The 15,138-nt window shown below is 45.7% G+C and overlaps 1 long non-coding RNA gene across 1 annotated transcript; it reads right to left on the bottom strand.

Moving 5' to 3' along the window:
• Positions 1-1,055: 1,055 nt before the first annotated feature.
• LOC135390872 (uncharacterized) lies at positions 1,056-10,170 on the bottom strand. Its single transcript, XR_010421830.1, has 2 exons — positions 10,081-10,170; positions 1,056-1,423 (listed from the first exon to the last, which is right to left on the bottom strand). It is a non-coding gene; the product is annotated as an uncharacterized LOC135390872 (long non-coding RNA).
• Positions 10,171-15,138: the final 4,968 nt, after the last annotated feature.

The raw sequence follows: 15,138 nt of genomic DNA, 5'->3' as shown, positions 1-15,138 counted from the left end.
AGCGCGTTCGAAACTTTCGACCAGGGAACCTTCATGGTCGGGAACAGCCAAAAACTCCTGGACGCAAGGTCGGGGCTGTACGGAGCTTGGGGAGTCGGTTCAAATTTGTTTTCTTTTATTTTGAAGACGTGTGGCTCGATGATCAGGACCATCGTCGTGATGGAATGTCATCAGCCCAGGATTTTCGTCTCGGGGGGTGTTTGTGTGTGAGGGGACGGGGAATTTTGTAGCTTTTCTGGCTCTTTTGGCCTTTCTGGCAGGCAATTTGGGGGGCGGGGGGCGGGTGGGTTGCAAGATTTCTTGGGGCTCTTAGCGGTGAGCTGGGAAAATCCCTGTCGTCAGCTGTCACCGTCACTCCTTCGGGAATACGGTGGGTGACGATGACGCCTCCATTGTCCCGGGACATGACCAACATCATCATCTCAGTCGGCAACGCGGAACTTACTCGGTGTCGAGGAGTCGCAGTGCTTCCACTGGTGCGACTGGCGTTTTGTTTCAGGATTGAAGAACGGCATCCATGCCTCGTCCATCGACGCAAGTGATTAAAATGAAGGCGCCATTCGTGCCGTTGTCACGTGACAAAACCGCCTGCCACACTGCCACGCACGAAGCCTTTGTGCTCGTCAGTCAGCATCTGTGTCAAGCACCTAGAGGAAACCTTCCGCATGTTCAAAGTAAAGCAGGATGGTGTGCACGTATCCTATCGAAATGCCAGCTGCTGAGGCAATCCCTTTCACTATTTAGTGTGTAAAGAGCGATTAGACCGCTAGGTGCGTTCATTACCTAGACGAAGTTGCTGCACCTCTCACTTAATTACAATATATTTCTGCATCTTTTGAGATGCCTGGCATGCTTCTGCAGGCTCAGATACCAGAGAAACTAATTAGGAGACCTTCGAGCTTCGAACGAGAAATGACAGGATGATATGAGACAAAGTACCTTCTAATGACACCTTGCAGAGTCCCATAACAACTCCCATCACAATCCTATATTAGCCTTGGTGCTAAGACCTTGGTGCTACATCAACAGAGCTGCTCTCATTGCCAGAGTCGCGGTCTCCATTTGCAGATCATAAATTTTATTCAATTCTGTCTGCTCCACAGAGGAACTGAGGCCATAAGGCAGAGATTGTGGGAGAGGGTAATGGATAATAGAGGGAAACAGGATAGGATCATAAAAAGGCGAAGTGCTTGAGCGATTTCATTCTCTCTCATCCGAGGATGCTCAAGAAGAACTGCATCTTGAGTCACCACCCAGTGATCGAGAAAAGGGCAACAGACCACATGGCCACGTAGGTGGGACAGTCAGCACACCGGAGTCCAGAAACAGCCATCAGTGCATCAGGAGAGATATACCAGAAGAGTGGCAGCTGTATGATGAAGTAGGCACACTGCTTCAGCACGATGGTGTGGAATCAAATGGCCTGATGAGGAGAGGCAATTTGAGGTTCAACAGAAAGGAAAAGTGAAAAACAGATGAGACAATAACACCTCTGGTGGCATACATGCACGTAAAAAGAGAAATGTTTAAAGGTGTGTGTGTGTGTGTGTGTACCAATATATTGAAAACACAGTGTAACAATCGTTGTTGAAGTGCAAGCAATTATTTCAGTAATACCAATAACAATCTTGTTCCAGATTCCTAGATGCAGGGAGAATACCACATGGTTTGAAGCTTGGGAATTGAAACAGAGCATGTTCCAAAGTGCAACAACATCTATCTGCAGGGCGTGGAAAATCACAAGATGTCCAGGGTGAACTCCCTGCAGGCTGTAGACAGAGGATGTCTCGGAACATGGGAGGGAGAATGCCAGCAAGAGATGTATGTACGTAGGACTAATTTATTACCACCATAAGTGTGGGGGAGGCGTGAGGCAAAAAGGCTGAGAAAGGCAAAAAGCCTAGAAGAGGACGTAGCCGCTCTGATGTTGCACAGTCCCGTGTTTCATGACCTCGTGGTTCCACACATGTCCAGTTATTTTTTGACCGTTCATCAACGTCGCATCCCAATTTGACGAGTTGTTGTGGTAGGATGGATCAATTAATATAGTGTGATGATGATGATCTCGAGGCATACTGTCATTCTGACTCTGCTCTGAGCAGATCAACCGAGCGTGCCGCAATCAGTGGCATACCCAACTAGTAACTGCAGTCGTTGACATTTCGGCCACTGCTGTCCTTACAACACTGCTCATTACTTCCAACAACTTCCTTCCTGGATAATTGTCAAGTGTTGTATAAATTAAAAGATACGATCAAGAGGGAAGTTGTTGGAGACTCCCTTATCAGAACAACAGATAACTGCACCAGCAGCGAGTCCATCGCTGTCGCTGAAAACTAATGTGTACTAGTTCAGTGAGGTTTGAATGTACAAGATGCATGGTCTGTATAAGTGGGCGTTATTGCATTGGAATTAAACGTCAGTTGGAAGTGAATGCGTCTTCTGTGTCATGTTGTCCTGTCTCCGTTGCACTCCTTGATCATACACACTATATATACCAACAAGCAGAGTTTGTCGCTATTTTAAGATCTTTGTTTCATTTAGTTACACCTCGCAATTGTTGCATATCCTATGGTGCTCACCCAGCTTACTGTAACTATCTAACCTCGTATTTCGGCACTCCTTTATCTTTAAATTGATACATCTCAAAGTCTGACCTACATGCTTTTTCATGCATTTTAGCAGTACTATACCGTTGACGACTCCGACACCACATCCTGTGAATTTGCTGACATGTACAACCTCCTTCTTTTTGTTCATCGGCTCTTTTAATCAATCCCCTCAGCTCGAAATTTTTCCTGAAAAAATTACGTCAACTTTGTACCTACTTCCCATTTTTTTCACACGATGTGAAGCACATGTATGTATGTAAAGTATAACCCGAAGTTTTTCCTCTATTACCTTTATCCTTAACCTGGACTATCCTTAACCTTCTCATCAGTCATGTGGCCACGTCGTGTATTATGTAACCGGGAAATCCTGCTGGCTGCATCCGCAAAGCCTGCGTAATGCGACTGCTATTCATCCCGCGGAGGCATGATCTGCTCAGAGAATTTCCGACAACGTTAATTGCGACCAAACTTTTAACTAATTTTGACATATTAGACCAGTAAAGGGTTTAAGGCTTCTCCGCTCATTACTGGTATTCCCAACATACTCCATCTTTTCAATTATATATTCTCAAGTCCACAAACTGAATTTCCCGCTTTTCTTCGCCTCCGTAGCAAAAGCCAAATCTGGTGCTGCCTCCTCAAACACGTTCCTCACCTGATCTGTCTGTGCTCTGCTGGATCCAACTGCTGGAATTGTACTTAGCTTCTACTGTGGTTGAAATAGATTGAAAAATTATTAAGCAGAGATCAGGCAGTTGTACGTACAGGTTCTAGGATAGCCCCTATTATCAGTGATATCATGTTTGCTAAGGTGGTCGGAAAGATTGCTGACAGAAGGTATTTCGAGATACGTGGATGATTTCTTAATATGCATTGATCGGGAAACATAGAAAGATCAGGTAAGGAATGTGTTTGAACATGTTTTAAGCACCAGATTTAGCTTTTACTACAGAGGCGAAGGAAAGTGGGAAAATTCAATTTTACCGCGATAGCTGGTATGAGGGAACTTTTATCAAGATCACAGCATGGTTTCTGGCATTTCGTTTGGCGCAGCAGCAAATCAGAGAGCAGATAAAAAAGAAATGAAAAAGAAAGGCGCCGGATTGGTGCTGGATTGGTCTACAGTATGCCACTAAAATGCAGGAAAGAGTACTTAGGTACCATAGTAATGCCGTAGGTCAGACTTCAAGATGTATTAGTTTCAGGATAAAAGAGCACCAAGATGCTCTACCTTTGCATTACTTTCAGGCATATGAAAAGCTTAGAAACTAGAGGCCTGCAAATATTGAAATTTTCGGATACGGATCGAATACGGATGTCTGCAAGATTGCCCTTCGAATATAAATTAGAATTTCGAATATCATCATGTCATAGGCTAGGATAAAGGCTTAGGAAAGGTCATAGGATAAAGGCTAATAAAAGTAGCAGGTCCCTGGAACTAGCACGGTCACAGTTGTATGCTGCTGATCTTCAGACAAATGAAACTGGTGAATAAAGAATGTGGTTTAACACAAGGCATACATGCTTATCTGCACATGTACAGTAAAAAAATGCTTACATGCACATGTAAAGTCAAGTTGCACAGACATGCACAGTACATTATTTTTACAATGAAACAATGTGTTGTTCTCATGAGGCAAACTGAAAACCATAAAAAAACAACTTGCACTTCGAAAATCCTTCATGGACACTGAACACCTGCGTTGGCATTGTAAGTGCTGGTGAAAGAGCAATGACACATGGGTAATGCATGGTTGTGAACCACGACTTTGAAACAGCCTCGTTCATTAGCGCTGTAAAACCACTATCCTTAAAGATGCCGTATGGCCGCAATGTTCGTCTTCAGCGCTTCTTTCATTTCATCTAAAGCCACATACGTCTTACAACAAATGATTCTGCTGCATTATCGTCATTCTTGTTGGTACTTTTAGCATGCGGTCGCACAATGCCGGGGTTGGACAAACTATGTTGAAATATAGTCACATCCCTCTTCGAGATTATTGCTGTCATTGCACGTGTCCATGATTTGAATATAGTATATCATTGATGTCTGGTTCGAGCTCCAAAGTATGGCAGCGCAAAAGGTCAAAAACACAAATCGAAACTGTGGGTTTGGCTGCACATGCTGTGGTGGTTCCTTTTTCCTGTGGTGATTCTAGTACGTGCAAGAACTGAAGAAGAGAAGAGGGAAGAACAGGAGTATGCAGGGGTGTTCAAGGTTAGATGCTTCGAGTGGGCAGTGCTTTGCAGGGACCGCACAGGAGCATCATACGCATCATGTCGCGTCTACATCGTGAACATGGTCGTGGCACTGGGTCCTAGACACTACCGTTCATGGTCACGGCTGGAACCCTCTGCCTTCTGTATCAACCCTCCTCATGTAACGTCGTAGTGGATGAGGCTGCTTTACTATTGGTTCTTCCCCATCGGAGCTCGTTCTACCCGAGGGACCATGCAGCAGCCACAGGTCCCACCTTGATTAAAATGCATCATTCCATCCTACCCTTGTGTGTGTTTCATGCTACCTTCTCATATCCTCAATCACACCGGTCCACCACACATGCAGTGGTACGGTGCAAAGCAAAAAACTTTCAAAACTGAACTGTAAATTAACCAAACGGTAGGCCTCATACAAGTCTTTTGAGCTTGTTGGCAATCAAGTGATGCCGCGACCGCGCTGAGGACGCATGAAGCGTATCGTGGTTTCTCATTTCGACTTTAAAGGGACAGTCTGGACCCCAGATGTGAAGTAAATAGGCCTTATCGGATGATTCCTTATACCTTTCCGAGCCGCCATGCAAAATATTTAGTTTATATTCGGCTCCAATAATTTCTAATGTAATTTTAAAGTTGCGCCTTTTGCCTCCGACTGCAAGCCGCACTTCGAACAGTCGTGGCATCAGGAGCGTTCTCTTCCGGCCTTTGTGGCGTCTGCTCGGCTCCTCTCGGTGGGCCGTGCTTGTGTCTCGTGCTTTGTGCGTTGTCGTTCCTGGCTCCTGTACTTTCAATACGCATGGCATTCCTGCTTTTTATTAACAGACTGATTACTGCAGATGTGACGGTGCTGTTGAGCAATGAAGCATAGGTTTTGCTTAGTGCATTGTAAGAACAAGAAGGAAAACACAACGTGCGTGTCGTTTTTCGGGTTTGCGGAGACTGAGCCCCTGAAACAGTTGCGAACAGCCAGTATTCACCGTTCTGCATAAAAGCTTGGTGCCGTACCAATGCCTTTTGAAGTGACGAGGAAGTGTTATTAGGTGTTGACCCCGTTCTCGTGACAGATTTGGCCTACGCAGCATAAATATTTGTCAGGCGCCTCTCTCTGAGTTACAGCACCAACACTTGCATAACAAATGTCACACACTACATAGTTAGAAATAACGGGTTATTAAACCAAATTGCATCTCCTAGCTGGGTCAAATCGCACCTGAAAATCTTACTTTGCGCCTCAACCAAGCGTTGATTGCTGTAGTGTAGTCTTGAACAATTGTGACGTCACGGAGAAACCGAAACCGGATTTCGATTAACCGTAGGATTTAACTAATTTTCTCTAAAACAGGGAAGCTCTCACCCTGTCTATTGTTTATGGAGGATAAGTGGAGGATACACGTGCGGAGCACAATCAAATGCAGTCACAATCCAAATACCCCCCCCCCCCCCGAGGTCCGGACTGTCGCTTTAAAGGATTATAGAAGCCCCCTAAGTAACTAGCTTCTTTTAATACCGTGGAGTTAATCTGCCAGCTGAAATACACCATGCGAAGTACAGTCGACCCCCGTTTATCCGGACGGTGCCGTTCCCGGCGAAATCGTCCGGATACCGGAGCATCCGGATAAATGAAACGACCGAATAGAAGCGTCCTACAGAGCAAGGTTTAATTAAAACACAGAAATCTCGTCACTGACAGCTGTTACATAGTAGTGTAGGCACTCGATTCCTGAAAACTTTTGCTAAGTGCATAGAGTTGAGCCACGCTGTTGCGCTGCTCGAAGAATGTCCGTGCGGAACGGAAAGAACATCATCGGAGGCAACAGCAGCAATCACACAGTCATCAGTCATAGCTGCACACGCATCATCATCCTTATCAACGTCAACGTAATCAGAAACCGCAGCATCATCTACGGCAGTCGCAGTGAGCCTCTGCATCAGGGATCGCAGCTCAGCTAGGGGGAATGTCTTCATCGGCCAACGGGCCGTAAGCAGCAGGCCCTCGGGTTGGAGTTCTCCCCTCTAGAACCGGACAGTTGCTCGAGATATTTCCAAATGACTCGACTGGTCAACGTGACCCAACGCACACAAATAGAAAAGGGGGTCATCGTGCACGGTTGTCTCCCCTACGGAGGAATGTAGGTCCCTGACGTGTGACGGGAATAACCTCAAAACAGCGAAAAGGGTGACAAAGCGGGGTCAGCGTCTCCTCTTACTCCCGGTAGTCCGGATAACTGAAGCTGGATTACAAGAATTTTTGACTTTCGTTCCCTGGAATTCTTGTCCGAGTCCGGAAGCTGAAGTCCGGATAAACGAGAACAAAATACATGGAGGAAAATCCGTTCCCGTGCCTTTTGTCCGGATACCACGGAAATGAAGTCCGGATAAACGGGGGTCGACTGTAGTTCATTCAGCAAATTCATATTTATCGCAGAATGTCATTTTATGCAGCGCCGCAAAGTACGACCGTGTGCAACAGTGGCGAAGCACGGAACAAGACGCTCGAGTTGCTCTGACATCATCGTGGTGCCCTCCGCTGATTTGTTTACAGAATCGTCGTCTGCTATCACCAACTATTCCCGAATAGGGAATGATGTTGTCGCACGCAGCTTGAAAGAAATGTGTCGTGCTACTTCATCCTGCTGCACGAGGTGCAGTACAGGCAGAGTGTCTGGTGGATAGTTTCAGTATCAGAATCCACACCACAGCCAGAACGACGGCATTGAATACAGACAGCAGAAAGCAAATGTTGGAAGGAGATCATCTTCAAGGACAGCAGCCAAGAAAGGTGCCCAAACACACGCATGAACACACACACACAAAGAAAGAAAACTGCTGACCTCGATTGCGGTGCCATCCTCATTGGGGCACCATGATGAAATCAGCAGTAAGGCTTTTCTTTCTCCTTCTCGTTTCTCCCCCCATGGTGAGCCGAGGGTAACCATGTTCGTGCGCGTCTTTTACAGGGAAAATGTTGCCCAAAAGATATTTTTAATGTTATTCAGCAGGCTAAGGCACCCCATTTAATGAGCTGTATAAAGGGGAAAATATTTGAGAAGGCTTTCTGGGCTCCTTTAAAGGGTGTCGTATACCATATGATATACCCATACCCGTATACCCGCGTAAAAGTTTGTTCTTTACGGGTGTACATTTCCGTGCCATCGCAGGTTGCGGGTAAGGTATGGGTAGACCCATAATACGCCAGCGGATTATGCAGGTACACCCGCAATACCTGCAGGTGGAAAGCTAGCCCACCGTCTTTTGGTGCACGACCCGATTAATTGCGGACATTTGACCCAAAATACTTTCCAGTACGTTCTTCACTTTCCCACTTCTGTGGTGTGTGACATGATGACAGCTTTGTCATTGACTGGCACCGCGTTCCATGCTTACTCTTTGACTATGTTTGCCGCATGGGGCTAATTTCAGCTATCTTTCGGCACCACGACTGATAAGTACGACGCTAACAAGCTGGCAGCCATGTCGTCAGTCACCAGAGCGTCCTTCGTGTTGGGAAAGTGGCTCACTAACGGACAGTGTCCCCAGCATCAATAAATTATTTCGTGCTGCGACGATCATGAGGCATAACTGAAACCTGCGTACGCATTGGGCTGCGGGTACGTCTGCGGGTACGCATCAGGATCTGCAGGTTGCACCAATGACATTGCTGCGGGTGCCACTGCGGGACGTCTTGTATTGCGGTGCGGTGAAATCTTGTATTGGAATTTGTATTCAAAATTATGAACATTTATTTTATAGATCAACAGAAAATATGGTAGGAAAGGCAGGAGGTGATGAATAGTTAGGGACTCTCTTTGATCAACAAAGGTTGACTGATTGATTGATCGACGTGCAACAGCAGCAGTGCCAGAAGTGCAGATTTCTCCTGCACCTGCAATATGCTGAGATATAATGCATGGTTCAGACTAGCCTTCTGCGCCAACCATGAAAATAAGAAGGAAGACTGAGTTTCATTGACAAGTGCGTGTCCCCATTTGGGAACCACTGGCATGCACCAATGACAAGCCTTGAGCATACAATGTTTATTCCGTTAACTACACCCACTTGCTTCATAAACAGTGATATCCCTCATTCACAGAAGAGTTGAACGTTTTCTCCGCCAGGCATTTCAATGCCCATCCATATTACTACGAGAGTGATACAAATAGTAACTGCAAATGGATTTGTACTACCTGCATATTACACGTGGGTGAAGCTACGAGCGTCTATTTTTAAATCCCCAATGTTAAAGGACCAGTGAAATGCCTCCCAGTTTTTTTTTTCTTTTCTTTTTTCTGCATGTTGTGTAACAAATACCATGACCTTTTGTGGAGGAATGATGAGGACAGATGATTTCTAGCACAGGAGGCCTCCGATCTGAGCACTCCCTCGACACCCTTCACTCTTGTAAGGGGTGTGTAATTGAAAGGTGGAAACCAAGTCACTTCAAGACGTTTACAATTGTGTTGGGAGGGCCATTAGGGTGACTTATAACACAGCCCACGCTGCTGAACACCATAGCAGCAGCAGACACATTTCAGTGGCGAATGAGAGCTTACGACTGCTCGCAGTTCTGCTGAGACCAGGTGAGGAGATCCATCTCACAGACACCTTCCAATACCTAAGCTCATCATGGATGACTTAGTAGGCTGAGCCTACAGTTATCTGAAGCATGTCGGCCATTTCTACGTGCCCCTCAGACGCCGCACTTGCCTCCGAGACATGCACGACGAACCATACAGCTTTGTCATCCAATGGTAAATTTCCAGGGTGGTGGTAAATTTCCAATTCCCACAATCTGGTTTCGCAGCCAGCACTTGAAAACAGTTTCCCCACGCGCAGGCACGTTGCTGCCTTATGCCTCGGACTTAGTTGAATCCCCACAGGGGTGTCACAGCGTGTGAAACAGGGGGTCATGGGAAAAAGGGTTAATGATTGGGCTAGTTGGTAGCAACACATCTGTAATTGTATAGTGCAGTGAAGACAAGGACACACAGAGAGACGACAAAGACAGGCACTCGACTCATTGTCATAGTCTCATTCATAGTCATAGTCACTTATGGTCATAGTCACTCGACTCATAGTCTCTTCAGTCATAGCGACTGAACAGACCTCACTATTCAAGAGGACGCATTCAGCCAAGTGTGCACTAAACAGATGTACAGCTGCTCAAGAGCACATGTACGCATCATGTCAATGTATGTTCATGTGTAAGTGAAGTTTTTGCATCAAAATACGAATTAAAAAAGGCTAAACTCACCATGATGGTACAGTGGCAGATCTTCTTCATGGTGGCATGTGTGTTGCCTGGTGACGGCGACGATTACAGTCAGCATCAGGTCTTGTAGCACTGTAGTAACCAGAGCATAAATGAAGTGCATTGACTTCTAGGAAATCTGAAGCGCACTGACTTCTAGGAAATCTGACGTGCAGAAAACGAGTGCATTGAGAAAGATGTTACTGCATACTTCAAGGAATACTACTCATCATAATATTTTTAACTATGAATTCAAGGACCGCAAGGCAATCTGTCATCGATCTCCAGGACTGTTCCATGCAGGACTGTGTGCAGATAACGCGATTATTGTGGACCACTATAACCGTGTTGCTGACAAAAACCGACATTAATGCACCGTAAGTAGAAAATTTCATGCTATGTTCAGAATTTAGGCTGAACAAAGGCATATTACCCCTGTACCATGTTGCACAAATACTATTGCCAGCAATACTGTTAGTACTAGCAGAAGTAGCAGAAGCAATATAGGGCAGCATGATGAAATACTTGTTAAAAAAAACATCCCAAATCCCAAACGTGTAGCTTTTAAACTGAAGTGAACATCATCATCACAGCTGTTCACCATTGGGGAGCGCAACAAATAGCCATCCAAATTGCATCCAAATTGTCTCTGAGGTACAGAATGACAAGAACAAATGCAACACTGGGTGCTCCCACTGGGTGCTCCACTTTACGTTTCTGATGTTATTGATGTAGGTAATTGTACCTAACAAAATAAACAAACAAACAAAAACAAACAAACAGCAATGATTGCAAAGGTGGGTAGGTTTGCACAGCACAACTGACAGTTGTGTGTCACATTGGGTTTGGTAAACTCCAGCCCACAGTTTCATCTATGCAAGTGGAGACACTGGTGATGTATCTTTGTCACACCAGCAGCTGTACCAACTGGCCACTCTGCAGCAGTTTGGCAGGTACATGCTGAATAGGCATGGTTCCCAGTGAATTTTGGAACAAACATTCTAGGGTGTTTCAAGGACTTTATAAAGCCATTATTTTGCCAGAGGTGCAAAATACAGTCTATGACCAGGGCTTCAATATTTCACAAAGATACAGTATTGCGTTTCATTGTAACGAGGTTTGACTGTACTTAAATAGACTTATAATACTTAACTAACAGACTTCACTATATACTGTTCTTAAAATAATAAGCTATTGGTATCACACGAGAGAATGCATGGGGACTGTACAATAGTGATCCACTCACAAATATAAATGATGACTACTGAATGTTAAAGATTCTAGGATAGAAAGGAATGCTGATGGAATGTTGAAAGCAAAGAAAGGAAGTTGATAAACGGAAGGATAAAGGAACTATAAATACAACAGAGGGCGCTGTTCATTTCTCGCGCGTCTGGTTTCCCCTACTGATTCCCATTGCAACGAGTGCTAATTCCTGTGGCTCCGAAATTATAGCTCTGACCCCAGGAAAGTAGAATTTGCACTAGCAGCTCCACGAGAATAAGAAAAAGATGCAATAAAAATGCAGGGTTTTCAAGGACCGGCGAAAATTCTGGGCTCTTCACGAACTCCGTAAACAGCATTTTCGAATTCCAGGGCATTCGAGGGTCTCAAAAACCAGTGAGAACCAAGATCAGGCATGCACGTTCCACTTGAGTATAGGAAGGCAGTACTGCACCGAACTGATCCATGCTGTACTGTTCCCTCCAGAAGCCTGTCCCACAGATCCTGGACACGTGGTCGCGGCCGAACGTACTGAAGACGAGGATTGACCTGTTGACACAACTCAATACTAGTCTGGAAAATCGAGTGATACAAAGGTGACCTGTAAGAGGGCAACTTCAAAAACCTTTTGACTAATGCTGTCGTAAAATTGCAGAGGCCAGGTTCATTGAGCGTTATTCAGATAAAACTAATTAAACGTTGGTGAACTTGTCCCTATCAGAAGGGGCCTTCGTGTCTCAGGATTTTACGAAGCCAGTACGTGTTGAGTGTCCATAAACCAGATGCTCGCTGGACACTGCACGCGTCAGTTCTTGGATTCCATACGTTCCGCCGTGATCAGTTTCACGACCAGCATGCTCTACACCTTCTAGCACTTCTGGACACATGACTCGATCAGCTAACCTGCACCACATGCAAACTACATACCTGCCTTAAAAGGGATGGTCATTCACTCGAATGCCTAAAGATGCAGCAGGAATTCAAAAGGGTAGTGCCATTTTTCAGTTATTTGGGACAGTGGTCAGTTCCATTGATCCATTAGTTCTTGGAGCACTGTGACAACCACGACATAAATGTGGTGCATTAATTTCTGGCACATCTGAAATGCAGAAAAGAAGCAAAGTGAGTAACAGGCTCCAGCATAGTTCCTGGAACACATCAACATATTTTTATCTGCGAGTGGACAGCCACTTCGGAAGTCATCCATCCCGGAATGCACCAATGGCAGCGGAATGCACCTAATGAGACTAGTACCTAAGACTACCATAAATGATGTTAGTACTAGCAGAAAGAGGACAGTTAAGAAAACTACCTCCCCCGAAACCACTAATGTACATTACGGAGGAAACATAATAAACAAAATGCTAGGCTCTGGAACGAGGAACTCAAGAAGAAGGCCAAGCGGAGTTAATTGTCTATGAACCATGTTGCATAATACAGTATATGTAGTAGGATACTCCCAATCAGCCTCACTCACTTCACACAAATTCTTGGATAAAACAAACTGTGGTTGGGTGGTTGGTTTCTCATAGACCGTGGGTCGGGAACCTTTGCAATCCTGAGGGCTACATTTCAACCCCCTCGTCGACTTTTGTCCAGGGGCTGCAGAAGATAATGGAACCCATTCTAAAATAAGACTAAATTTGCCGGCAAAATTATTCATCTCTGCTGAACAACAAGCTGAACGTTCCTTTGTATCTATGTATTACTGTTTAATAAATGAAACTGTACAGAAAGCTCGCATTTTTGATGGCTTGTTGCACTATAACAAAGTTACGGTAAGAGAATATGACAAACACTTTTTGCCAATTTTATTAAGAGCCACAGAGACAACACAGTGAGCACGCATTTTGCCTGAGGAATTTGCCTGCCAATCAGCTCAGCACCGGGATTTTTCTCTTTCACGATTGGTCTGCGCTGGATCGCAACCCAACCAGAGCCAATGTAACATGTGCTCAGCGATCCAAACAACCACCCATTCAATGTTGCCATCCTCTCTATTAGGCAACACCACACCCCTGGCTGCGACTTGAAGCACGTCAACTTCGAGACGGCACAGTCTCTGAATATGACGAACAACTGTTCATCTGTGTTGCCAACCGTATCTAGCATGCCCATATGATGTCGTCTCGTTCTTGTATGATTTTCACGCGTGCCAACTTCCAGAATGAAGTAGGATTGACGTTATCTTCTTGAACTTGGTTGAACTCGGTTGTCCTTATATGTGTTATATGTTAGAGAAAAAGAAAAAAAAATAGCCGGAGCTCTTTGGCTGCACACATAGCATATGCTTGTAAGTGCTCAAACGTTGCCACGCCAGTACTGGACAGCTGTTTCAGCATTATTGGGCCTGGTTGGGCCTATACCTGGTTCTCCCATGCCTCCAACTCCTCCCACTTCACTTGCACCTACTATGAAAAATGACAATCCATGAAACATGTCCATGTGTGGCTGGTCAAGAAGGCTGAGTGGAGGCTGACTGTGCTGGGACAACAGAGCACGAGCACAAAGCTGATGAACTTGTGCCTTTGCTGCACGGAATGGTTGATACAGGTCAGAGGCTAGTCCTTCATCTCTGGGCCATTGTAATGGTTGTTCTTGCTGTGCCCATTGAATCGGATGTTCCATCTCACTCACAGCCATAACAACAGGACTAACTCTCGGATAATTTGCTTCTAAGAAGTGTTCTGGAGGGGCCAGGCCTCTGTGCCTCTTAGCTGCGTGAGGAATTCCACTGTGCCATTCCTGTGTCAGGGTGAGCTTGCTGCAGAGGTCGCAGCTTTTGTGGGAATCGACTGTCAGATATCCCTTGTTGATAGTAATGTGATGGGAACCCGATATCGAAGCCCTCTCCGATGGGATACTCGATGTCTTGGACGACCCATCCAAAAATAGTTTAGACAGCTATGGGGCTGTGAGCTAAGGCATTCAACTGACTATTGACTATTTTCTAGGGACTATTTTCCAGCAGTAATCGGCTCCTACCAATCCCTGCGGCACGACATGTGTCGGCTAATTAGTAAGCCTCGTTCTCTGAAAACATCAAGTCGTGATGTCCAGTGGGGAGCAACAACCGGACTGAGATAGGAGACTCCAACAGCTTCCGAGTCGACAAAGCAGCAGCAGTCAAAGAGAGACTCGGGGCATACCATAACACGCAGCACTTACAACTCATCTTCTCCCTTGACACTGCAACATAGCTGCTGCAAAAGGTCGTGCTGGGCAAGGGTCTGGTGGCTGCCAGTGTCAAAGATGACAAAAATTGGTTTCTTAAACTTGCCGCCCACACTGTCGCAGTTTGAAGCTGGGCCCTTGCCCCATCTTTCATGTAGACTTGAGGCTAGCGAAGTGGTGTTACGGTCAAGCCAATCCCGGGTTGCGTTTGGCCAGCCGAACTGTGGAAGGGGGGGACCCTACTTGTAGATGCAGGTAATCACACCTCTGGAAGTCGCACAACACTGAGAGGTGACGTCTGTGGCAGTCTTGGTGCACAGTCTTGGGCAATGACCAGGATTCCCCGCAGCAGAAATATCTGCCTGCTCAAGAGGAGAAGCTTTCAGGAAGGAAATTAACGCTTGGACAACGTCTGTCGGACTTCCACCGTGGTTGCCTTGGTCTCGAGGTTGTCTCTCGGTCTCGTGCTTCTGCACTGCTTTGACGAAAGAGTAATGCAGAGGTTGTCCGTAAGACGTCGTAAATGATGTGTTGTAAGATAACAGCATACTCTTTGAGAACTCTTAATACGTACGAAGCAGCCATGTGGATGGTGACCTCATCGAGCCCAGAGGCATGTTCAGAACACTGGACATCCGCTGCATCCAGTGTCATCCGGTGAAT

Source organism: Ornithodoros turicata, chromosome 4 (assembly GCF_037126465.1).
Source record: "Ornithodoros turicata isolate Travis chromosome 4, ASM3712646v1, whole genome shotgun sequence".
In the NCBI taxonomy this organism is placed as follows: domain Eukaryota; kingdom Metazoa; phylum Arthropoda; class Arachnida; order Ixodida; family Argasidae; genus Ornithodoros; species Ornithodoros turicata.
This window is presented reverse-complemented; position numbering and strand designations above follow the sequence as displayed.